The 26,100-nt window shown below is 43.6% G+C and overlaps 1 protein-coding gene across 1 annotated transcript in view; it reads left to right on the top strand.

The window, feature by feature from the left end:
• The window catches only part of col9a2 (procollagen, type IX, alpha 2), a 219,825-nt gene that overhangs the window by 64,230 nt on the left and 129,495 nt on the right, over positions 1 to 26,100 (top strand). The window contains exon 4 of the mRNA XM_079523496.1: positions 12,181 to 12,314. The gene's annotated coding sequence lies outside the window, so the exon portion shown is untranslated. The remainder of the gene's footprint in view (positions 1 to 12,180; positions 12,315 to 26,100) is intronic.

Genomic DNA, 26,100 nt, shown 5'->3' with positions numbered 1-26,100 from the left:
TATGCCTCTATATTGGTAAATGAGTGCACCCAAAGCACTGATATAGTAAATTACTGTATAGCACTTATAATGTGTGGTTGTCGCTAAATCCCAAGTCCCACCTGGACATTAGTGTGCCTTGGCAAACCATTGCACTAGAGGCCTACCGTAGTTCATTGCTACATTTCATTGCTTCACTCCGTTCAGGTGGTTGAACGACATCTTCTATCTATCGTGTTTCTTGATTTAGTCCTCTCTTTCAAATTCATTTCCAACACCACTAGACTCTCAAGGCTTAGAATCTAAGCCTTAGATGAAAAATCCATTCCATACAAAGTGCTGCGATGGAGATGTTTTCCAAAAAGAATGCAAGCAGGCCATGAACTAAGATACCTTTAAACTTCACCAAAGCACGGCCGGATGTATTACTAACCCGGGGGGGTAATAGTGTGCCGTAGGTATGACTGCCTGCCTCTATTGACTGTGGTATGTAATCTCGCTTGAGGTGTGTGGAGTCTGATTGATTCAACACTTAACCGAAACCTCCAGATAGTACAATGATTTGCGTCTCTCTGCTAACAGCAGTTTGCTGTCTGAAAAGTTATTTTTCCGTGACTTTGGTGTCTGACGAATACAAAGTGAAGTTATTAGGTGCAGACCTCCCACTGCCCTCAGCAAATGGCTGCCTCTGTAACTCATGCTTGGCATGGCGGTTTGGCTAGGCCCAGGTGGAGTGCCCACCCCCTGCCAGGCTAGAGTTAGCATACAGGCAATGTCTCACTGGCTGCCAGCCTTTAGGCAGTGAGATTTCATCACATAGTGATACCAGGCGAGGGTGTGCAGTAAAGCTGCCATGCTGCCACTTTCTGACGGCTACAAAATTACAGGAGGGCTGCGAAAGAGGGGACAAAATGGAGAGCGGGAAGGGACAAATTACAACCTGCCTGGCAGCCAAACAGAGAGGGGAGAGGGGTGAATTCACAGAGGAGCTACTTCACCTCATTTTCTGCTGCAGTTGTTGTTGGGAGTTATTGATGTAATTGACCAGCCTACGGTTGGGAGGAAAATCTATAGCATAGTAAGGTTTTCTTTTTCTTCAAAATTGAGGCATCAGCGAAGGCAGCCAAGTTTCACTCATGTGTTGTAGGTCATCCTATTGATTGTGATTTAACGGTAATTGAACAGGACTCTGCTCCGTTGTTATGAAGAGCCATTGCCTTGAGGTCCTTGGTTTGCTTGTCCCATGAGGAAGCCCTGTTCCACTGGCTTATGGCCATTAGGCATTTAGAGAGGAAGCCCTGTTCCACTGGCTTATGGCCATTAGGCATTTAGAGACAAAATATATTTATCAAGAACTTGTTCCTAACCAATGCGGATCCTATCGCCTGGCTTTGCTTTCTTCCAGAGAGGAGGAGAGTATTTAACAAACTGTGTGCTTATCGACAGCTCCATCTGGCATTTTAACCCCACCTGAGGATATGCAGTGCTCACCCTTCCTACAAACCAAGTTACCCTGTTAGACAAAGTCTGGGTGATCCACCACTTGTTAAGCCTACAATGCCCCAGTTGTGCCGATAATGAACATGTGTTGAGAAATGTGAGCTGCCACCGGAACCGGTTTTCACTCAAATAATTGGTATAATGTTCCCTATAAAAAAACTGCCATCTTTAAATTCCGGGTGAGCCTGACCAGTGTGCACTGTGCAGTAGTAAAGCAGTCAACACGGCTTGTGTTTAATGGGTTCTTTGGGTTCATAGCCATCCCCATGTCTGCTCAGTAGGTGAAAGTTATGAGGCAAAAATGTCAGTTCCCCCGGGCACTACAGAAGGAAGACAAAGGCAGGACTTGTATGCTGTAAGCAAAGCGGAATCCAACACACAATATACACATTCATGCAGGTTCTCATTCACAACGGAGATATACGACGAGGTGTAAATTAAATGCGTAATGATCGCGTATTTATCCGTCCGATCAAGCTGCGACAAGATCCCGTGACATGCAGCAAAGGTGGTGTGATGACTGCATTTGTGCGGTTCGCCCGTGTATCTCATTTCGCCTCTTTCCCAAGCGTTTCGCCTGGTGTCGCCTGGTATAATTGAACATCCATGCCCATTCCACGCCATATAAGGCAACAGGCAATATCTTAGCCTGCAAAATGCACAGATCCGGGATCCCCAAGCTTTATACACAACAGTGAACGCGGTGCTCCGCGATGAGCTTGTAGAGCAGTTCATTTTGACAGGCGGGTCTCTGCACGGACAGATCTTCAAGCAAACAGCAACAACAAATAAATAAACGTAATTGTCAACTTGCCAACTTGGCACGCATTGCTTCACTCCCTGCTAATTGTCAGAACGTTAATAAGTTAACTGATGTTACAGTTACTTTCACATGATGAGAAAGAGGGTAATTTGTCTCCAACGAAGGAAGGACTACAGCACAGCAACTTGATCTCCTGCACAAATCCTCCCAGACGTGCAGGGCCTTGACAGTGAACCTCACCAAGACTAAAATCAGGATATTTCAAAAACGATCCAGCCGCCAAAAGCAGCAATTATTCCTAAATGCAATCCCATTAGAACAAGCAACAAGCGACTTTGGTACGACGGTACATATACACATTGATTTATTAGATATTCTGACTTTTGATTGTACATTTTGTTTAGATTGTAATTGTTCCACTTTTGCTTTGGCAACGTAAACGTATGTTTTCTCATGCCAATAAAGCCCATTGAATGGAATTGAAATATGCTCCCTCTCACCCCAGCGCAAGTCTTTCTCATTCTCTCTCTCTCTCTCTCTCTCTCTCTCTCTCTCTCTCTCTCTCTCTCTCTCTCTCTCTCTCTCTCTCTCTGTCACTGACCGAGCTCTAACAACGGAAATGTGATGTCATCAATTGCTACGCCACAGACAACTTGAACTTTATATAATAAGAGAGTATTTCCTGAAAGTATTCTTTGATCAACTGATCGTCCTGAAATTGCATGAATAACCACTTTCTTTTTACACGCACGCACGCACGCACGCAGGCAGGCAGGGGACCTCCCCATAAATAATGCAAGCAGTGCTATTTTGAATATTTTGAGAACCTCTAGACCTGTGGTTTTCAAAGTGGGGTAACCCCCAGGGTTCCTTGAGGCGGCTCAAGATGTACCTCTGCAGGTCTGTAACTCTAAGAGTGTACGTAACGCTCGCCGAGTTTATGAGGGACCTTGGAATGTGAAAGTTTGAGAACCACCGCCGTAGACTCTTGTGGAGGACATATGTGGTTGCTAGTAAGTTTTCGTCGTATATATCAATTTAGTCGACTAAATCAATTGTAGATTTAAGTCAACTAAAATCTTATATTTAGTCAACTAAAACTAGACTAACACTAGAACATTCCAGGTGACTAAAATGTGACTAAAACTAAATGAAAATTATTCAAAAGACTATGACTAAAACTAAAATCAAAATTTGCTGCCAAAAATAACACTGACTTGCTACAAAATAGTGAATCTCTATCTCTTATCTATATTTTATCTCGTGCACACGTACACACTCTCTTCTCTCCACCATTCCAGCCATCTGTATTTAATTCTCATTGGAGCTCGTATTTTTCACCTTCTGTCACAAGGAGCCTGCTATAATGTGCTCTATAGGTGTCTGGGTTCCACATACATATTCATGAGTTTGGGACTCCCAAGTTCACAGGTCTATGAAATGGCAATTTAAGATTAGCATTTTTGTCCACGACCTTGTGAAAAACGGAACAGTGTCAGTAGTGGTAAAGTAACTAAGTGCATTTACTTAAGTACTGTACTTAAGTAGGCCTACAATTTTGAGGAATTTGTACTTTACTTGAGTAATTCCAATACTTTTACTTGTACTCTACTACATCTCACATCCAAATATTGTACTTTTACTCCACTGCATTTATTTGAAAACTTGAGTTGCAACTTTTCTACATTGCAGTATTGATACAGTATGTGAGTACTTTTTCCACCACCACTAAGTGTCACATATTACCAGCATGAAATTGGTATAGATTTTTAATGCCGCAATGGATTTTTATATTCCATTTTCTGGACTTATGACAGAGATTTGTGTTTAATTTGGCATGTGTACGATGGCTGGCGTCCGATCAAACGTCAGGCAAGGTCATTAAATCAGATAAGAAGCAGACCAAAGATAAAAGTGTAAAAAAAGCGACTCAATTCATTTCAAATCAGTTTTTCTGTGAATATTTTAGAGCCCTGCTTGTGCAGATTGATTCTGTAACATCAATTGAACATGAATCACTTAATCCAGTTTGCCTAATAGATTACTTTGCTTTGATGCATATTCTTCATGACTACCACACTGCCCTGTCACATAACACGAAACGATTTAGTATAATTAATACGGCAACGTAATTGTCTCCACCAGGCCTTTGGCCTGGGGAGAGAGCATGTTTGGCACTCCTTCCGTCTGTCTGTGTGTCCGTGTCACGGTCCATCCGTCTGTCCATCCGTGTACAGCTAATCTCTCAGCTAATCTCAATGACTAACCTCAGCCCCAAATTCTTCATGATGGCCTGTTATTGCTCAAATCATGAACACAGCGTGCAATTTCTGTGAAATTGTGCATGCACATTTCCACTACAGCGAGGAAGAAATGCCACTTAAAAAATGTCATATCAGCCTCATGGTGGCGCAATAACAGGCCAAATCATGTTTTTACCTACAGTACAACTGCACCGATCTGTGTGCAACTTTGTATGCACACTCCCTAGAGGCCATGAAGGAAAAACCTTGGCCTTGCATTTTTCACATATGCCTGTTATAGCGCCACCATGAGACCGATTTTCTAGATAATGATATAGGTTTGAAAACTTGAAACGGGACATTCTGCACAATTAGTACTTTTAAAGTTAGTACGTTAAGTACCTTTTGAAGCCAATACTGTATTTTTACTCAAGTCAATTTTGAATTCTGGACTTTTACTCGTAACAGAGTATTTCTATATTGCAGTATTGATACTTTTGCTTAACCCATTCTGGACGGGAACCCCTTTTGGTGTTTTAAGCATTATGTTATACTTAACTGTTGAAAAATAGCAGATCTACAAGCTCATAGCGCGGCACCGAGTGCTGCGCTACGAGCTTGTAGATCTGCAATTTTTTTAAATCTTGAAAATGTGGCGCAAATCTGAATGTATATTCTTTCAGAGCGAACGTTTTTTAACTCAAATCTTTGGTTCTGGGGGGGTCCCTGGAACAACATATTTTTTGGGGTCCTTAACATGAAAAACTTCGAAAACCACTGATATAGACACATAGGTTTGTCAGAAAACTGTCAGGATTTAGAATCCTTTTTTTTTTTTTAGAATCGGCCTCAGGTCTAAATGGTTAAGTAAAACATGTGAGTACTTCTTTCCACCACTGTCCGTAACACCGTGGCCCTCTCTCTCTCTCTCTCTCTCTCTCTCTCTCTCTCTCTCTCTGGTTCTCAGGGACAGGGAGACAAGTTGTTCATGGCCCATTGGCCTGATCTAATTTGGTGGAAGGGAACACTGTACGTCTAAATTTGTCACCGCGGCCACCAAGGTTGGCACCAAAGGATGGATCACTGAGCAGCGGCAGCACTGTCTCCCATATCAATTTCAACCGCCAAACTCTAAAAATACACCCAATTATAGCGATGGGGAAGGTATAGAGCCAATATGAGATGACCGCCCCCTCGGCGTCGTTTCGCTGGACATGACTGGGCGACTAATCTAGGCCGTACGGGTCCATGCGGTGTCATTTGAGCAAGGGATGGAAACACTGAAGGAGCACTTCTCTGAATGTCAATGGCCCCCTACAGTAGCTCTGGTCCATAGCTCTAATGCCTTCATTAGAGCTATGGGACTGTTCTCTTCTTATGCTCACATAAATGCAGACCAGCCTCTCGTCTGTAGCGTAAATATAAAATAACGTTTTACCTACTCACCAATGGTGGCTTGTGTAATTAGAAAGCCTACTTTCCTTAGTGGACACACTCTGAGCCCCCACCAGGGCACAGTGGAGTAACTAAAAGTATTTTTTTCCCAGTGGAAAAACAATCCCTTTCTGGCCAAAAAGTACATTTCATATGTGTGGTGGGGGGGCTCAGAGTGCATCCACTAAGGAAAGTAGGCTTTCTAATTACACAAGCAACCTTTGTATTGGTGAGTAGGTAAAACGTTTTTTATTTACGCTACAGACGAGAGGCTGGTCTGCATTTCATGCGAGGGCAGCTAGAGCCTTAATGCAACGGCAGCAAAGGGCATTAGGGCTATGGACCAGAGTTAATGGCCCCCTACGTCACATGATGCACCATTGACCAAAAAAAGGAATCTAACAAGTATATGTCATGGTTGAGGAGCTTAAACAGGCAGTCAATTATCTACCACCCCCCATCTTCTTGTAGTCCACTACTACCACCAGGCCATTAAATCTAGTATGAAGGCCTTGGGAGTTGGGACTGCTACTGGAGTGCCGTCACTCCAGCCTCGCCGGGAGACCCGAACCAACCCCCGTCTTCAGACACAAAAAGACCAATTAAGTCAACACCTCCCGGCGCCGAGCCGTTCTCATTGCCCCTGCAGAAGCCTCTCCCACTGTCTGTCAACTGACAGCCATTAAGGACTGTCAAATCCAGCCGCTAATCGGCTAATAACACCAACAATTGGTTTAATTAGGCATCCCCGCCAGAATATAAGCAATTAATTATCGGTTCACAGCGTGCCTTCCCCCTCCTGCTAATAGTTTCGGTATAAGAAAGGCAGCCCGCTTGATGTTATGTTTAATAGTCATAAACTTTTATTGCCTCTCAAACGCGAAGAGTCAATTATGTAGGCGAGCAGAGATGCCTGCTACGAGCCCTGCTGGTGAGAGAGGTTGATTAAGGCTGTAGAAGGCCCTGCAGTCTTAAGAGAAGAGACGAGTAACTAAACGGAGAGAGACAATTAACAATTGAAAGAAGCGGCTTTATTTTCTCCCTCACTTACTAGAGCTGCCTGCCTGCCTGCCTGCCTGCCTGTCTGCCTGTCTGTCTGTCTGTCTGTCTGTCTGTCTGTCTGTCTGTCTGTCTGTCTGTCTGTCTGTCTGTCTGTCTGTCTGTCTGTCTGTCTGTCTCTGTCTCTGTCTCTGTCTCTCTCTCACATGCTGCCCTTTTTCTGTTCTCTCTTTCACTGTCTCTGGCTCGTTATTGCTTATCTGACATGTGCTACCAAAAAAAAGCCTTTGCTTTATTTATTTTTGTTTACTGTTATTGTTTTTTTGCGGGTGAAACCTGGCTTATATGATCGCTGCTGTTGGCTATGAGGACCTTATGGCGACTTTTACGGGACCTGAGCCCATATACTCTGAAACTAAGCCAATTGGAGCCCATACTCAGAAACGCCGCCTAAGCCAATGGGAGCCTGACCCCATACTCAGAAACGTCGCACGGAAGTCTCAGCCAAGCCCCCAGACTTCCATTGAAGTGAATAGCAGGGGGCGGGGCGGGCCTGTCGCTCCTCATCCGCTCTGTATATTCTAACTCTATGGTCTCAACCCAGAGTCTGTAGCGCTGCAGAAAACGGGGACAGATGCACAACGGAGAGCGCTTGTTTCACCTGACTGTTAATTATACGTGTGTCATTGTCTCCACCAGGCCGAAGGCAGGGGGAGAGAGTATGTTTTGCACTCCGTCCGTGTGTGTGTGTGTGTGTGTGTGTGTGTGTCCGTCCTTCCTTCCTTCTGTCCGTCCGTTACCAGCTAATCTCCGGCACCGTTGGCCCGATCCATGCCAAACTTTGCACACACACTCCCTGGATGCCAACGAAGAACCTCTGCCCCAAATATTCCTCAACGACCTGTTATAGCGCCACCATGAGGCCGATTTAGGCAAAACACATTTATGTAGATTACTCGTACACATTTTATCCATACATCACACAATTCGGTATACACTATCTCCAAAGTCTTGTGATCAACACGGATCTGCACCATTTCCCATCTTCCATCCTGATTGGCTAAGATTGGCTTCCAAAGCTCACATGATTGGTCCATTTCGAACAAAATGTCACAAATCACAAACGCAGTGTGTAATTTCCGTGAAATTATGCACGCACATTTCCACTAGGCAGAGGATGACATGCCACTATTCTTTTTTCCAAATCAGCCTCACGGTGGCGCTATAACAGGGCAATTCCTGTTTTTACCTATAACTGCATCGATCTGTATACAACTTATGTATGCGCACTCCCTAGAGGCCATGGAAAAACATTTTCCCTGCATCCCTCCACACCTGCCGGTTATAGCGCCACCATGAGTCAGATTTCTGGAAAACACATTGTTTATGTTAGTCGCACAGATTTCATCCAAATCTCACGCAAATCGGTACACATGATCTCTGTAGTCATGTGATCAAGACGAGTCTGTTGGATTTCTCAGATTCTACACTGATTGGCTAAGATTGCCTTCCAAAGTTTTCAGGAGTGGCCCGTTTTGTACAAAATGCTGCACATGTCCTGCTCATCCAGAATTCTATCCTCAGAGATGCTATGAGTGATCTGGATCTGCATTCCCTCAACAAAATGAAGAAAATTGTTGCAAAAAACAAAAACAAAAAAATATATTACTCCTAAACATTTTAACACACACTCCTATCCTCCTGGTGGAGACCTGTGCCCAGATGGCACTTTTCCTGGTTCTTGTTTCATTTTAATATGTCCTCGAGTCTTCTGGGCTGGACAACTGTTTTGTTGGCTGAGAGACATGAGGCTTGATCAATATTAACTCTGTTGCAGCTTAAAGGAATTTCAAGAGTGCACTGTACAGTGCATTCCATTGTGGCATTCACAGGAGCCAAAGGTGTCGTTTATCAATGGCAGACCACACACACACACACACACACACACACACACACACACACACACACACACACACCCCATCTGTCTGTGCCCTGTGTCGATGCCTGTTGCTCTCTGTACCTGTTGCTGGTGATTTTGGGTAAGAACTACAGGTGGAGTGCTAGGACTGCACATCTCAGCACCATTAGCAGTGTGTAGTTCTGCCCTTGCAGGCTCTTTCCTGCCCGTTGTGAGTTATCATCTCTATTGCAATGGTGAAGTACATTTACTCAACTACCCTTCTTCAGTACAATTTGTGACCAGATTTGACTGAGAGCCTGCCATCGGCAGCTTTTCACCAGAGGAGAAAACCTTTTTTTTTTTTTTATCCAAAATGAGTTAATAGCACAGACAGATTCTTCACATACTAGAGCATGTCTGAAATAAATGTCAGAGCTGAAATCAACATGTAAATATGAAATATTTGAAATATCAAATGTGTTACTTTTAATGTTGCTGCTGTCTCCTTGGGGAGACAATGTGAATTTTGTACTGAGAACCGAATGATGCTATGCTGTGCTTGTGCTTGTGTATACAATTATTGTCTACCCCGGCAATGACAATAAAAACAATAATTTGAAAAAAAAAAACATGTAGCTAGGTGTAATGTTAGAGACCACAGCAGTGAACCTTTCAAGCCTGTTTTCTCAACTCGCTGCAAGACATTATCTCCAAAACTGGTGGGTCAAACTGAACAACCAATATGTCAATTTGAAGCTATGATTCCCTGCTTTCATGTGAAAATTCTAAACAATCCAATGGCAGTCCCTCAGTCAGATTTGGTCACATTTTGAGGCACTTCCACTTACTGGAGCATGCCTATGTGTACTACATCTCAGAGGACAACATTGTACTCTTTTTACTCCACTAAAGTAATTAGAAAATGTTTCTAAGTAACTTTGCACATTGTTATTTCAATTACTTTTTTTCCCTTTCAAACCTTACTGTAAGTAGCCTATACCTTTTCCGTGGTGCTATAAGTATATTCTGATGCCGATACTTTTATCATTTGAATACAGAACTTTTACTTATTTCTACGTCATAGTATTGCTACTTTTACTGTAAAAAGAAAAACAGTACTTTGTCCACCTCTACTATCACGTCCCATCTCAGCAGCCTATAACTAGTCTGATTCTTGCTGTGGTGTGTAACTCATCGGTGCCGCCCTGGTCAGTCACTAACTAGTCTTGCTGTGGTGTGTAACTCATCGGTGCCGCCCTGGTCAGTCACTAACGAGAACATTTTCACAGCCAACTGGGCATGCAGGGCAAAGAGAGTGAGATGTGTCTGGTGTGATATTGGGTTGCCTGGTGGTGGTGGTGGCTGCAGCCAAGAGCTTCTGTCATGTCTCTCATCTCTCCCTTCTCTATAGCCTAAAGATCTCAGTGTCCTTGTCTCTCTACGTTCTATCTAATGCAAATCTATAGATAAAAAGGGAATATGAATTCATATTGTATATGGTAGGTCTTTGTTGTGGAGTCATTAAGCTTTAGAGTTAAGCAATAGTGTCTTTGGGATTATTATAGTTTTTCCCTCCTCAATTAAGTAACTGTAACCTCGTCTTTTTATATAGGAGAGGATCTACAGTACAATGTATTTATTTTGTGCTACTTGACCATTGCTAATGGGCACCACATCCTACTGGGGAAAGATGCAAGTCCAAGTCCAGCCCAGTTATACAATACCTGATGTACTGTTTGTCATAGTATGCTTTGCACCTGTCTGTCTGTGTCCCTTTTATGCCCATATTTATATGGATAATCCTGTATCCGTCTGTGTCCCTTTTATGCCCATATAATATATGGGCATAAAAGGGACATAACTGGTTACATAACTGGTTACATAACACCATATGATGGTGTTATGTAACCAGATTTGAATTGTATTTGCTTCTATTACGTTTGACACCCCCTGGTGGTGGTTCAGTGCATTTTCACATGTACATTTTATTTTGATAACCTCTCAATCAGGAAGTGCTTCTCATTCATCTCAAGATCTTGTCAGATGCAGCTTGCTGCTGCTGCCCTTCATAATGTGCTATCCTTCATGGTTTACACATGGCATTTTCTGTAAGTTGCTCTTTAGCATAGGGGTGCATGTGCATTTGTCTGTTAGTTAATAGATGCATCATTCTTTCTGTGAAATGTACAGTATGTATGTATGTATGGTTAATTGCTAAGTAGTCCTGCTAACTGAGCATACTAATCCATGTTGCAGTTGTTTGTATGTGTTGATTGATTGTTTAGTACATTTAAAGCAGATATTTGTGATGCCATGTAAGCACAGTCATGGTCTTCATGGGAAGTTGCAGACTTACATTGCACTTTGTCTACTGTATATTCTACAACATATTAGGCCTCTTATGTTTATGTGCTGATAAATTATAGGCCTATAATACGCGTGTGTGACTGTTGTTGTGTACTGATGCAACATGCATAGTATTTTCATGTCACATGTCATACTATTTATTTTATTGTATAGCATATTTCACATTTGTGTTACCGGCCTGCTCTTGTTTAGCTGTCTGTCTAACTGAGTATACATACGTTCATGGGTACGTATAGCGAGGACAGAACATGTGGATAATCCTGTATCTGTCTGTGTCCCTTTCATGCCCATACTATGGAGTTCCGTCATATTGATGACATCAGCATATTTATCTATTTTTGGGCTATCCGCTGATCCCACCCACTTCCCACTTAAGGCACCTTTGGGGTCCTCGCCGATATACAGGACGAGTTTGAAGTCGGTTGGTCGCATATATGGCCATAGCGGTGAGATGACTAACACTGTTTGCCCTTACAGTGCATTGATTTATTATTTATAATAATAGACTGCTGGGGATCCGCTGTATGTTTGCAACTGCTGTATATTTGACCAGACCACACAGTACACACCTCGGCACCATTCTTAATCTTCTATATAGGCCTACCATTCTTCCATTTTATATACAGAACCTTCATACATTTGCACTATTGTAGGCTATTTGTGTGCTTGACTGAAGCTTGCACAAAAGAATGCCACCCACTGCTTTATACTTGGTGTGTAAACTTGTGAGGTTTACTTTGCAGTGGTGCAGTTTCAATACATCCCTCCTCCCTGCTGCTGGCGGTGGAAAACACACCTGAAAATTGGACCTGAGAGTTTCATAATGTTCTTTTCTTGCCTGTAGGTTTTTCTTCGCTGATGTTGTTATTGAGCTTTACTCCTGTTGTTGAGGTAGAGGTTGTCTTTTTAGTTTTTTTATTTAGGGAGTGGCGATCGTCTCACACAGTATTGCATCAAAAGGTAATCTAATTCACCGCCCCAATTTCCTCTCACAGCCCCGTGGTCAATCATCGGGGGGAAGGATTGCAGACGAGCGTTAAACACAGGAAAGGAAGCGAACCGAGACGGATGTGTCAGACAAACACACTGCGGGAGATGGAAGCAAAACCGACAAAAGCAAAGGATGTAGGTAAGAGGATGGGGGGGGGGGGGGGGGGGGAGAGAGAGAGAGAGAGAGGGGAGAGTGGTGCGATGGCTGATGACAGATCACCGGAGCTCGGCGGTGCCTCTCTCTCTCTCATTGCTCAGCCAATGTTGTCCTGTGCAGCTGGGGCATTTCACCTGTCTGTCCGTCCATCCTCCTGTTTGTCGGCTCTGTGTCTCTGTTTAGGTTTCTTCTGTTTATTTGTTTTGACGTGTTTAAAAGGGGCAGCTGATGGACTGGCAGCCTGATTTAGGCAGAGGGCCGTGGGGGCTACCGGACTTGTTTTATTCTGACAATGTGAGGGGAAGGTCAACTACTCTCGTAGCTCACCTGCCCTCTACCATCTCCCCCTACTCTCTCTCCCTTTCTCTCCCTACCTCTCCCTTGCTTTCTGCTCCTCCCTATGGCTAAGGCCTGTTTCTCTCCATTTCTCTGTCTTCGTCTATGCGCCTGTCCATCATTTTCACAATGTTTTTCAGCCTTTTCACTCAAAAGCCAGATTTGAAAACGATATCTAAAAGTCCCTAGTCTCTAGACCTCAACTTTGGTGAAGTGGTTTGTGTTTTGCGATCTCAAGACCCACCCTGCTGTCCTCTTTGAACTTTGCAGTTCACAAGTTGCATGGTTAAATAAATAAATAAATAAATAAATACATTTACAGAAGGACAAACAGGGATGCACACTCCATGGCTGAAGCCCTCATGCAAGCCAGAGTGCAGATTGTTTATTTGTGTATATGTTTGGAGGTTTAATCTTCGAGTAGGTTATACAGCACAGCTGTTGGTTCCCAAAACCAGTGGGGTGCCTGATCCAATATACACACACACACACACACACACACACACACACACACACACACACACACACACACACACACACACACACACACACACACACACACACACACACACACACACACACACAGTCCCTCTTCTCGTTTTCTCTCTCTCTCCCCTCTCTCTGGCACAGGTGGACCTACAGTGGCCCCGTGTGGCCATCTGAGGTACTCGTCAGAGGGCTCAGGGATGCGGTGGTGTGTGTCAAGAATCCTTGACCTACTTCCTCTACTTCTGCCTGTTGTGTATTTCCAGTTTAAACTTGTTGAATCAGCATGCTGGGCAGCGTTGTATTTTTGAAAGACCCTTTGGAGAAGTGGGAAGCACATCTCAGATTTGATGTGGGGTGACGGGGGGGGTCTACGCCAGTCCCCATTGTTTGTCAGCACGGCAGAGACTCATCTATATTGAATAAGAGAAGCACAGCAGGCCCATGCATCACTCACTGTTCCACATGCTGGTTTGGGAGTTGCATTGTTGTAACGGAATAAAATGCACCAAAACACCGCCTACACAGTATGCCTTTTACATTCAAATGGTTACTTGTCGATTTCAATATGAGAGAGAAAATGCATTCTTGATACAGGCTTACACAGCGTCTGGTGTTTCCTTGGATTTTCTCTGGAAACAGTAAGATGGTGAGTTGTGTGCTTAACGGCAGGGGTAAAGACAGTGCTGGTGAGAGATTCCTGTGGCTTGTATTTTGATTCATGGAGCATCAGCAGGGCTCCAATGCACAGCTCTGTGTACTGTATGTTCTGATGTGGAGGGCGTAGTAACCTGTGGAGTGTCTCTCAGGTTGGCGAGCAGCGGGATCCTCCTGTTAACCTGCTCAGAACATCCACCCCCACTAGGGATCCTCCTGTTAACCTGCTCCAAACATCCTCCCCCACTAGGGATGCTCTGAGCAGGTTTTCTGGGACCGATCCCGATCACCAATTGTTTTTCTCATGATCGGCCGATACTGATACCGATCTTGTGTGTATGGGGAACATTTGAATATTTCCCAAATTATTATAATGTAATAACTTTACATATTATGTCAAAACCCACATCAAAACTGTTCTTGTGTATGGGGAGGAAAGGGAGAATGTTTTAGGCCTGTCACAAAAATACAGATACTATATATCTGATTGACTTTTATACTCTAACCTCCACCCACCAGTGGTGTGAGTAACATCTCTAACCTCCACCCACCAGTGGTGTGAACTTAGTAACATCTCTAACCTCCACCCACCAGTGGTGTGAACTTAGTAACATCTCTAACCTCCACCCACCAGTGGTGTGAACTTAGTAACATCTCTAACCTCCACCCACCAGTGGTGTGAAGTAACTATAAGTTCAATAAGTGCATTTACTCAAATACTGTACCTTAGTAAGTACAATTTTGAGTTTTCTTTTATTATTTAACTTTACTGGAGTATTTCCAAATTTCTGAATTTTTACTTCTGCTCCACTACATCTCAGAGGGAAATATTATACTCTTACTCCACAATTATTTGAAAACGTTACGTATACCGGGTACTTTGTAGATTTTGATTACAAATCATACATTACCCACTGCAGCCCTATATTTTGGACATTTGAAAATAGCCAATCTACAAGCTAAATGGCATTGTGAGCTTGTTTCAAAATATTTTTTATACATTGTATACATTTGAAAACTTGTGAAATGGGACATTCTTCATAATGAATACTTTCTACCTTTGGTACTTTTAAATACCGTACATTTTGATAAAATACTTTTAGTCTTTTACTGAAGAACTGCACATTTTAAATTGCAGACTTTTAGTCTACGTCTAACAGAGTATATGTCTACCGTACATTGCAGTATTGCTACTTTTACTTAAGTAAAAACCCATTGAGTACTTTTTCCACCACTGCCACCATGCAAGCCCTTCCCTTCCTTTCCACCATTCTGCTGTCTGGTGCTGCCATGAGGAATGTTGCTCTGAGCTGTGAAAGACACACATCACACACAGTCTGAGAAACTATGAATAAAGTGACTTATCTCTTCATTACACTCAGAACAGTCCTCCACCTCAGGGGTTCTCAACGTTTTTGGCCGGGGACCCCCGGAAATGCTTTGGCAATGTCTCGGGACCCCCGCCCCGCCCCCTCCCGACCCCCAATATAAATTGACTGCTACAATAACCTTAAACCATTTTGGGCGGGAACCCCTTTTGGTGTTTTAAGCATTGTTATAATTTAGCTATTGAAAAATAGCAGACCTACAAGCTCGAGCTTGTAGGTCTGCTATTTTTGAAAAATCGTGAAAATATTATTATTATTATTATTTTTTTAAATAATTTGGGGACCCCCTAAAATAATTTGGCGACCCCCCCCCCGAGGGGTCGCGACCCACGGGTTGAGAACCCCTGCTCCACCTCACTCCTCCCCCAAATTGATTTGACACTGTTTTGGTTGAATGTCTTAGCCACGTGAATCCTGGTGGTCATTATAGAGCGTCGCAGTCCCGCCCCCTTTCATGACGACGCCAGGCCCAGGAAATTAATCCCAATGCATTTTTCCCATAGACATTTCACAAAGTATTTATTTAAAGACCTTGTAAGCGTTGTACGAAGCCAACTCGAGTCGTGACAAATCATGACAACAAACAAAATATTTTGGACCAAACGAATAATTACAAAGAAGAAAAACAACACAAAAAGTGTTGTAACCTGCCGTTTTTTGTTTTTTGTTTGGCCCAAAACATTGTGTTTATTGTCATGATTTGTCACGACAAGAGTTGGCTTTGTCCGCGGCGTAAACGTCTTTAAATAAATACTTTCTGAAAAGTCTGAGGAAAATGAACGGGGATTTCTTTTCCGGGTCTCTCGAGGGGGCGGGACTTCGCAGTCCCGCCCCCTCGAGAGACCCGGAAAAGAAATCCCCGTTCATTTTCCTCTCTATAGTCTTCATTCTGTCCGAGTTGGCGAGCCCTGCGAACAACCTCCTCTGTTACCTCCGTGTGTCCACTCAGCCAATCACAGCGGTTGGCTGCGGGATTCTTCCTTAGGAATGGCATACACGCCTTCATGTCATCGGGTGGGGAGCAAGAGAGGGGGGAAAAAAACGTATACATTAATAAATAAAAACCTGAAATGTAATTTGAGCACGGCAATGATGAAGTGGATCGCATCCAGCTTGGGTAAGGGTCAAGGCAGTGCCAGACGTGGCAGGGAGGCTGATGAAGGGCTGACGGCTCTCTGACAACTTATTTTCGGTGGGTTTATTCGTCAACCATGTTGATTCCATTAGCTGGGGCCTGACAGCAAACGGCTGTGCTCCAAGCTCTATCCGTCTCACATCAGACACTAGCAAGAGAGAATGAGAGTAAGAAAGAGAGAGAGAGAGAAATGGGTGTGGGGGAGGAGGGGGGTGTTGAGTTGAGTGGGGGCTGGACCCCATTCAACAAGTGACGCCGCTCCTTTAAAATGTCCCCTGGGGCCATACTCCATAATATATAGGCAGGTTGACGCCAAGAGCCAAAACTGGCTGCTGTATCAAGTGGTGATGCTCAGCTGCCGCAACGTGCTTCAGTAGGAAAGATGAATTGGCCAAATAGAGTACATTTATATGAAATGCACATAGACAGGCATAACCCTAGCAATCAGCAGACTTGATCAGCCTGATGAAATATTTTTTCAAAGGTTTTTAATGGTATGGTGCCGAAGGGGTCAGCCAGGGTCTACTCTGCATCTCAATCTGACCCCCAAAAAGTACACCAATCACAGATGACACCAGCAATGTTCGCACTCAGTTGACCCTGCTATGCAAGTCATGAGGTTTGGACAGAATTTGTAGGAGGAGTAGCAAAAAGTGTGTTTTGAAGAAAATATATTCTCCGGCACTAAGGCCCCATTTACACTGGTAGCAAAATCTAGCCTGAATTTAGCCTGAATCAGATCTGTGCCACATCTAGCATTGGTGTAACCCGGGGCTATTCAACCAAATTGTTCAGGTGGCCACATTGTCAGAAACCCCTAGCCTAGGGGCTGGCTGCAGTCAGAAACCCCTAGCCTAGGGCTGGCTGCAGTCAGAAACCCCTAGCCTAGGGGCTGGCTGCAGTCAGAAACCCCTAGCCTAGGGTCTGGCTGCAGTAAGAAACCCCTAGCCTAGGGCTGGCTGCAGTCAGAAACCCCTAGCCTAGGGGCTGGCTGCAGTCAGAAACCCCTAGCCTAGGGCTGGCTGCAGTCAGAAACCCCTAGCCTAGGGTCTGGCTGCAGTCAGAAACCCCTAGCCTAGGGTCTGGCTGCAGTCAGAAACCCCTAGCCTAGGGGCTGGCTGCAGTCAGAAACCCCTAGCCTAGGGTCTGGCTGCAGTAAGAAACCCCTAGCCTAGGGTCTGGCAGCAGGGGCCAGACTGCCAAGTGGTTCACCGATTTCACGCTGCTACGATAGGCGGTAACGTGAGGCTAGTGCCAGAGAAATGCGCGACATAAACAAAGAAGAGCCCTCATCCGGCCGACCCGGAAGTGATTGCCCTCCATTTGGGCTCCAGGCACGCTCACGGCCATGATCTGCCGCCCGGACTATTCTCCATGGTCCTCAATCTGAGGCTAATCTCAATATTTAGATTGCGTGCGTGCACAAGGAGATTTTAGATATGACTCCACAACATGGGAGCTACCGGAGGCTAACGATGGCTGCTAAAAACGGTAAATAAAATGGCCTACTATTAATTCTGGATTAAATTACATTAAACAAACCCGAGAGATATCGTGTTGGCAAAGGCGGTTGCGAGCACGAATCCCAAGACGTGTGGTAAATGTAAAAAAAAACTGTACATACAGTATACACAGTGATTTTATCTTTATCTGACCATACCTTATATTCTTTTAACCCATTTTGGGCGGGAACCCCTTTTGGTGTTAGCATTATGTTATGAAAAATAGCAGATGTAGGTCTGCTATTTTTGAAAAATCGAAGAACGACTAGAAACGACTAGAAACATAGCTTTTTCATTTTCAAACAGACATTTTTAGAATCTGATCTCAGGTCAAAATGGGTTAAATAAGGGATGCCCAGGCCGAGATGTGCCTTATTTGAATTTCAGGTAGTTAGCTGAGAACCCGACAGCCTCCTTGTGGACGTGACAACATTGAAAACAGCCACTGCTGTTGCAGCCACTACACTGCTGTGGCAAACTGCTGCTTTGTAATGCTCTGTTCGCAGGCAGAACCTTATAAATCTCCTCCTCATTTACCGCTCAGACGATTGAAATTCAATTTGCTGGAAACTGGTTCTAAAAAAGACACTTCAGGTCCAGCGAGTTAGCCATTCAGGCAATACCCATCCCCATTTAGGCACAGCTGAATTAGATCTGGGCAAAGGGAATGGGGTCAGGCTGCCATATTTCATCTTTAAATCAAAGCTCATATTTTTTTGTCTTGCGCTTCCTCACAGGCCTGCGCCTGTCTCCGCAATGGACTTTGGTGCACAAATGTACTCCCAGTCTCAAATTACCTCAGCTCTGGGTAGCTTCTATTATCGCGTTCAGTCTGTCAGCCCTGTCTTCTTATTACTGTCTCCTTTTGGAAGCTGTCAGGAATGGATGGAAGGATATGTCCATGGTTTGAACTTGAATCACAGGAAAACAAGTTGCCGGCGGCTGCCACTTACAGTACATGGGGGGGGGGGGGGGGGGGGGGGGGTTGGGCTTTGATTACAAAATGGCTGAGGGAAGTGAAACATCAGGCATTGCAGGGGGTAATGAATCTGAACATGATTAAAACACTTTTATTCCGTTGAGCTCGCAACCCCCAAACAATTCAGGCTGGCAAGAACTTGGCTCAAAGTCAGCATTTGACAGAACAATTTGTATGACGCCCGTGAGAAGTCATTAGCTTGAGAAAGCTAATTAAAGCTTTCTGAATGGTTCCTTGACCTGTGACATCTGTGGGCCAGGCAAGCGTGAGAGAAGATGGAACCAAAGCAGAAATCTTGATTAAAACTCAATAAGAACTCAGAGGTGGAATTGATCGCCTCAACCTTTTCCAAGTCACACGCGGACTGCACCTTGTAAGGCCCAATTGTAGTTTGAGTGTTAACGGTTGAGAGGAAAAAAACACCCCCACCTGGCTCTGAATAATCAATTAGTGCAAGTCAGAACTTTGGTCTAAAACTTACAGTATCACAGGCTGCTGGTACTGTACATAGAACTGTTTTATGTTACATATCTGCAAAGGATTAGCCATCACAAATAGGGATGCAGTTAGTTTCTCACTGATGGCCAATGACTACATTCTTCCACATTATGTTAGTTTCCATCAAGTTCTTTTTTAGCACATTTTGGATTTTGCTCTGAATGGGAACAGTGCAAATTTTGCAAAAAACACTTTTGCGCTTGAAGGGAGTGGATTTTGAAGAAGAGGTTTCTAATAAGAAAGCGTTGAACTCACTTTTGAGCAGTTGGAAAAAAGAAGAAAAAATAATCGCACCCGTGTGAAGTGAGGGACGCTAATATATTAAAGTCTAACTCATGTTGATTAGGTGATGTAATGGTGATGTAAAACAAACGGTGCAAACACAAACATTAACAATAAAGAGACAATATGATGTAAATGGCACATTATGACGTAACTTTTCATTGTCAATGGCATTTTTAAAACAAAAACTAGGGCCCCTCAAAAACACGTGATGGGGATGGAGTCAGTGGAGTGAACGGAGGCTGGGTGGCCAGGGTGGGTGTGATGTGGATTCTGTGGATACATTTACGTTTACACTCTCATTCAGGATGCTAGCAGCGCTTTGTGTGAAGCCGTATACTGTCTGCATAGTCTTGCTTTCCCTGTGAGTAGTGCGTTGATAATGGAAGTTCGATCTGTGAATTTATTTCCAAGTCAAACGCTCTCCCTCCAAAACACCTCGGAACGGTCGAGGGGAGACTATTAGTCAACAATAAAAGCGACATCAACACGTCCAAAATGTAAATTCACCGGACAGTCATCGCGTCCATTCACACATTGAGCCGTTAAAAGTCGGAGGGGTCCCTCGTCCCTGTGTAGATTTTGTAGGCCTATCTGTGCTTGAAAACTCTACCATCACAATATCGATGTAATATTGATCTGTTGCCCAGCCCTAGTCTGATCTGTCTGATGTGTGTCATCGACATATTTGCTTTCTAGAGTCCAAGGAAAGCTGTACTGATTGAGCGAGACCAGATGGATAATGTTTTATTCACTCTGACATTTAGAAGCTATGCAAACTGTAGCGATATGAACGCACAGATGGACCTTGACGGACCTTCCTCAGGACGTCCACACGTTCATGGCCTGCATGACAATGTGCAGTGGGCCGATTCCCAGAGCTACACCTCAGTGCTTCTAAAGATTTTTTGAGCTCTAGACAACTATATAATCAAAACACATTTTTCACAACACACAACGTAAGTAACGCAATAAGAGTTCATATTTCAATATCCCATAATTTGAAGCAATAAGAGTTCATATTTCAATATTCCATAATTGTATTACATTTTGAAGGATTATTTTTGATACACTGAATAAATGCACAATGTATTTCTTCATTAAAAAAAAAAAACATTTTGCCATGGACCACCCGGTATTTATGGGGTGAAAAAAGGTAACGCACATCCTCCATGGGTGCTGAGCCAAAACTGTAGAAACAGTACACAATGAAAAGAAAGCAGGGGTTGCAACTGATGCGCCAAACTTTATTTAGCGACAGGCAGGCAGAAATTCGACATTTCAACCTTACGGTCTTTATCCACCCGGTATTTATACCTGATGGGACTCACTGATTCTCTTGAGGAAGCTGGACATAGCCAAAGAAGTCTCCTTGACCTTGGCCAAAGAAGTTTGGGACAGAGGTTGAAAAGGATGTAAGTGAAAAGAGATTTCGATTTTTGGCCAATGTTTTCATTAGATTTCTTTTTGTTGCTGCGAGTGAATCCCACAGGTGCTCCTCCTGCTTGGCCTCAGCCAAATGAAAGTAAATAGCTTGAACTCATGCCAGTGCCTAGCAGAATTTTTAGATGGAGTAAAAGAGAACAGAAGACGAAAAATGAGGTTAGGTACTAGGTTCATCCTGATGGTGCTTTTTCAAAGTGACAGACGTGCGCGCCAGGGGATGTCTGTGTGATCTGAGACCCTCTCTGCTTGATGTCATTTCAATGTATCTTCACAGCAGGAGTTACTTTCAGTAGTGACTCAAATCTCATTCAGAGACTTTTTTTTTGTTTGTTTTTCTCTGCCAGGTGAATGTAAACACCTCTGGTGCTTTGTAATTGGTTGAGCTTTAGAAAGAAAAGACCCAGGGGGGGGGGGCTGGTTGACTGTTAAAGGTGCATTTTATGAAAGCCATAGAGTTAACCGATTAAGACCTGAGGTCGATTCTAAAAATGTCTTTTAACGTTTAAACGTATGATGTTCTATCAGTGCATGGTACTTAAACCTTTTCATGTCGGGGACCCCCCAACATATGTATTTGGCCTTGGACCCCCATCTAGAAAATACAATAAAATATTCCAGGGACCTCCATGAAGCAAAGATTTGAGTAAAAAATGTTTAAGCTCATAGCACTATTTTTGAATAGCTAAAGTACAAAATGACAGATGCTTTCCCGGAATGAATGAGTTAAGAACGGAAATGGCCTTACAAAATGTCACAGTGTGAGGTGGCTGGGGAGTGTGTTGAAAGCATTAATGTATTGCAAGCTCAGCCTTTCTTTCCTTTTATCCCTGCATATTTATTCTTTATTCTCTTTCCAATCTTTCCCCCCCAGCCTATACCTCCACTTCCAATCTATTGCTTTGCCTCTGTTTCTGCCTCAGTTTCTCTCGTTCTCTTCATTCTCCAGCAGTGAGATAGGAATGATCTCTAATTTCTTCGCTGGATTTATAACATGGTCATACAGGCTCCAGCATTGATATCATTTATAACATGGTCATACAGGCTCCAGCATTGATATCATTTATAACATGGTCATACAGGCTCCAGCGTTGATATCATTTATAACATGGTCATACAGGCTCCAGCGTTGATATCATTTATAACATGGTCATACAGGCTCCAGCGTTGATATCATTTATAACATGGTCATACAGGCTCCAGCGTTGATGTCATTTATAACATGGTCATACAGGCTCCAGCGTTGATATCATTTATAACATGGTCATACAGGCTCCAGTGTTGATATCATTTTCATAGCGTGTGTCAGGCGAGCCGTCTAAATAGGGTAGGATAGACCTTTATTAATCCTCGGGGAAATTCTGTCATAATGGGGTCTGTGTGCGTGTGCGTGCGTGTGTGCGCGTGTGTGTGCGTGCGCAAGTCCAGGGCTAATCTCGATAACCTCTGGACCGATCAGCGCCAAATCACCAGTGCACGCTGCCAGTAAGACCATTTAACTTGTATTTCATAAATCAAGTGAATTGCGGTTGGATTAGGCTGAAACCTTGCCCAAAATGTCATAGATAGCCTACGCCATATATACATTCGCTAGAAATAAGCTACCAAAGTGAATATGTGAGTAGTACTATACATCTGTGAAGTCATAGACTTCCGAGATACACATGGAAGCCATGCCTTTGTTAAGCCCAAACCACACCAGCTGCAACTCCTTGCAACAAAACAAACCACACCAATGCAACTCCTTGCAACTTTCCATTTGGAATAATGGTTGCAAGTAGTTTCAAGGAGTTACATGGCGACCCTCTGGTGTGGTTAGGGCTTTGAAGCCACAGATGGAGATCTGATCTCCATCTGTGGCTTAAAATGTCACTGCACTGTAAAACCCTGCATGTTCATTTCACTCTGAGAGTGTACAGATGGAACCAAATAGACTGACTACTATGTGCAGGCACTGCAGGGCTGTTTGCCCTTTGATAATGGCAATTGTGATTGTCTGAGTCTGCGGGACAACGTTCCACACATCCCAGACGCTTCTTCCTTCTGGCTCCCAAACAGTGGAATGAACTCCCCATTGCAATTTAGAACGGCAGACTCACTCCCAATATTCTGCCGTAATCTAAAGACTCACCTCTTCAGACTCCACCTTAGTCTGTAGAACTTGTCCTAGCCTCGACAACCAGATCTACAAGCTCACACAACACGTCGGGTTGAGGCGTTTTTTCCCTGACACCAAAAAATGCACACCCACTCGGATGCTTCCATGAGTGGAACGCGGGCGCATCTAATGTCAAGGCAAATTAATTGAATCGTTCTGATTGATCTTCCCTCTCTGATCACGTGACCATGGGTCCTGCCCTCCCCCTTGTCAGGTTCCTCATTACCATCTGCAACTCCAACACAGTGTCCCTGACGCTGCTCAGCACCCTGCCATATTGATTTGAGACCTCCGTTTACACACACATACACACACACACACACACACACACACACACACACACACACACACACACACACACACACACACACACACACACACACACACACACACACACACACACACACACACACACACACGTGTGCGTGACCCAGACATGCTCTCTGGTTGTGGTGGGGAATTCTAATGGAATTGGTCTTCAAAAGACGACAACTCGCATGCGGTTCCTACATCAGGGGGTTTACTTTGTTGTACTGATCACAGACCAGCCACTGCAAGATTGAAAAAAACATGACTTCTGCATGATGTGCGGTTCTTCTTTTCTCACTCCTACAATACAGTATGCGATTGGATCTGTTTGTGCTGTGAGGTTATCTCTGTGCCGTCTCTCGCTGCTCGCAGGGCGGAAACCGCTGGTTTTCAGGAAATGGAAAGAAATAGTTGTGTGTTCTAAATGTTAGATACAATAAAAACCCGCAGAGAGACTAGTTTCAAATTGGCATGTAATGTTGAGCTTGTACAGTAGATCTGTTGTCACTAATTCTGCGCAACACTGTCATACAACAAAGTATAAACTAAGGTATTCTTACGCTATGTCTTTTAACACAAACAAAAAGTGTTGAACAACAACAAACAGTGCTGGAATGTGTCAAGAACCACAAATCAGGTTTATAGGCCCACCTCTTGAAAAGATTCTCTCTGTTCATTATCACGATCTGATTGGCTCTGCGTATTTCATGGTTTATGAAATTACACACTCGGCGACACAATTGGAATTATTAAGCTGTGCATGCGTGCGTGCACGACTGTGCACACACATGAGCATGCATGCCTGTGTGTGGGTGTGTGGGTGTATGCGTATTAATTGCAGTAAGGTAAAGACAAAAGATTTGCCAAGTGCAGAATAATGGCTTGGCATGTGTGAAAATGAACACAGTGATTGGGATTAATGACCTTATGGAAAGCCAAAGTGGGCATAATGAGCTGGAAAAGGCATATTCTAGATATAGCCAGTGGAATGGTAATGGGACAAACTGCTGAAATCAGAGCCCACTGCTGGGTGCTATTGACCCTCCATGGAGAGCTGATAAAAGTCATTTCTCATACACATTTTAGGGTGGTGGAGCTATATTGTTTGGCCATGTATAGCAGGGGAATGAGCTTTATATTATTGGGTAATCAACTAGCTTTACTCCCCGGCTCTTGTGCAGGGGAGGTACGTGGGACCTTTTCTGTTATTTTGTCATGCAGTGGTATTGCTTGCTGAACATAGCATTTGTGTCTTCAACCTCAGCTCTGCAGACAGACAAGAGATTAATGTTAACACAACTTCCGCCGGGATTAATTGTTGTTCTCTGCCTGGAGCATGATCAGTACTGGCCGGCGCCATTGCTACGACCACCAGGCTCTGTGCAATAAGCGATGTTTTGACCAGAAATGCCAACCTGGGAGGGGCATTTGGAGACTAAAGCGACTGAAAGCGTGCGTACACATGACAGCGCGCGTGTACAATGAAGATGGCGCAGTCCAGTGTCTAAGCTAACAACAGATAGCCATCCGAAGCTAATGTGAGTAGCCTTTCCACTAGATCGGATCAAATTTATACAACTGAATAAATGTAGGCTAAGTTTTTTGGCTTGGAAACGGTTAAGTAAAATATCCTTAGAGGCCAGTCATAATGTGCTTTTCACTGCCATAACCCGAGGCCGATCATACAAATTCCTTCTGAACAGTTTTCTGGAACACTATGTTTCTCTATCGGTGGTGCTGAGACTTTTTTTGTTCGAGGGACCCCCATATGCAAAGATTTGCTTGCTGGCTGTCTGAATACCAAAAAGAAATAAAGTCATTAAAATGTTGACATATTATTGCTTATAGCAGCTTTAAAGGTAATCAGTATATCCTAAACTCAAGTCGTCTTTATTTCTATTGCACATTTAAAAACAACAGCAGTTGACCCAAAGTGCTTTCCAATCGAGGATGGCCAGCAACAGCATGATGACCCTATAAAAGCAAGCAAGTAAATCTCAGTTAACCGAAAACAAATCAGAACAGAAAACTAGACGTACAGTAATTTTCATTCTGTAACGGTAAACACCAAATCGTGCAACATTTTTCTGGCCTGTGGGGTCCAACACACATACATATTGGGCAGGATAATTATTACATAATCGCCTTATTGCAATTATTTGAGACCATAATCGCAATAATTCCTTTGAATAATTGGCATAATTGTCATTATTTCCACGTTGAAAAATGTTCACATACTTTCAAACATTTTAAAAAATTGTGGAAATAGATTGGCTACTTCCACTAATATATTTTTTTGTTTCTTTTTAGTTTTTTGTATAAAATTATTATGCAAGTGATTTGTCATAATCTACCCTGTGCACCTTTTGTTTACAAAGCCAAACAGAAATGAAAAATGTACGCATTCCAATGTTCAAAGACAGAAACGCTATTATTTGAGCGACAATTAATCGTCAAGTAAAACGTCATGATCGTGACAGCCCTAAGTATAACTGGCTGCCATTGAAGGGTCTGAGGCAGACAGAGAGCCATGGCCAGCACAGCCACAACCGGAGGCTGCACGAAGAGAAGGGACTGGGCTACCATGTCCGGGCT

This window comes from Electrona antarctica (assembly GCF_951216825.1).
Source record: "Electrona antarctica genome assembly, chromosome: 15".
In the NCBI taxonomy this organism is placed as follows: Eukaryota; Metazoa; Chordata; class Actinopteri; order Myctophiformes; family Myctophidae; genus Electrona; species Electrona antarctica.
Note: the sequence above shows the minus strand (reverse complement) of the source record. Positions and strands in the feature narration are given on the sequence as shown.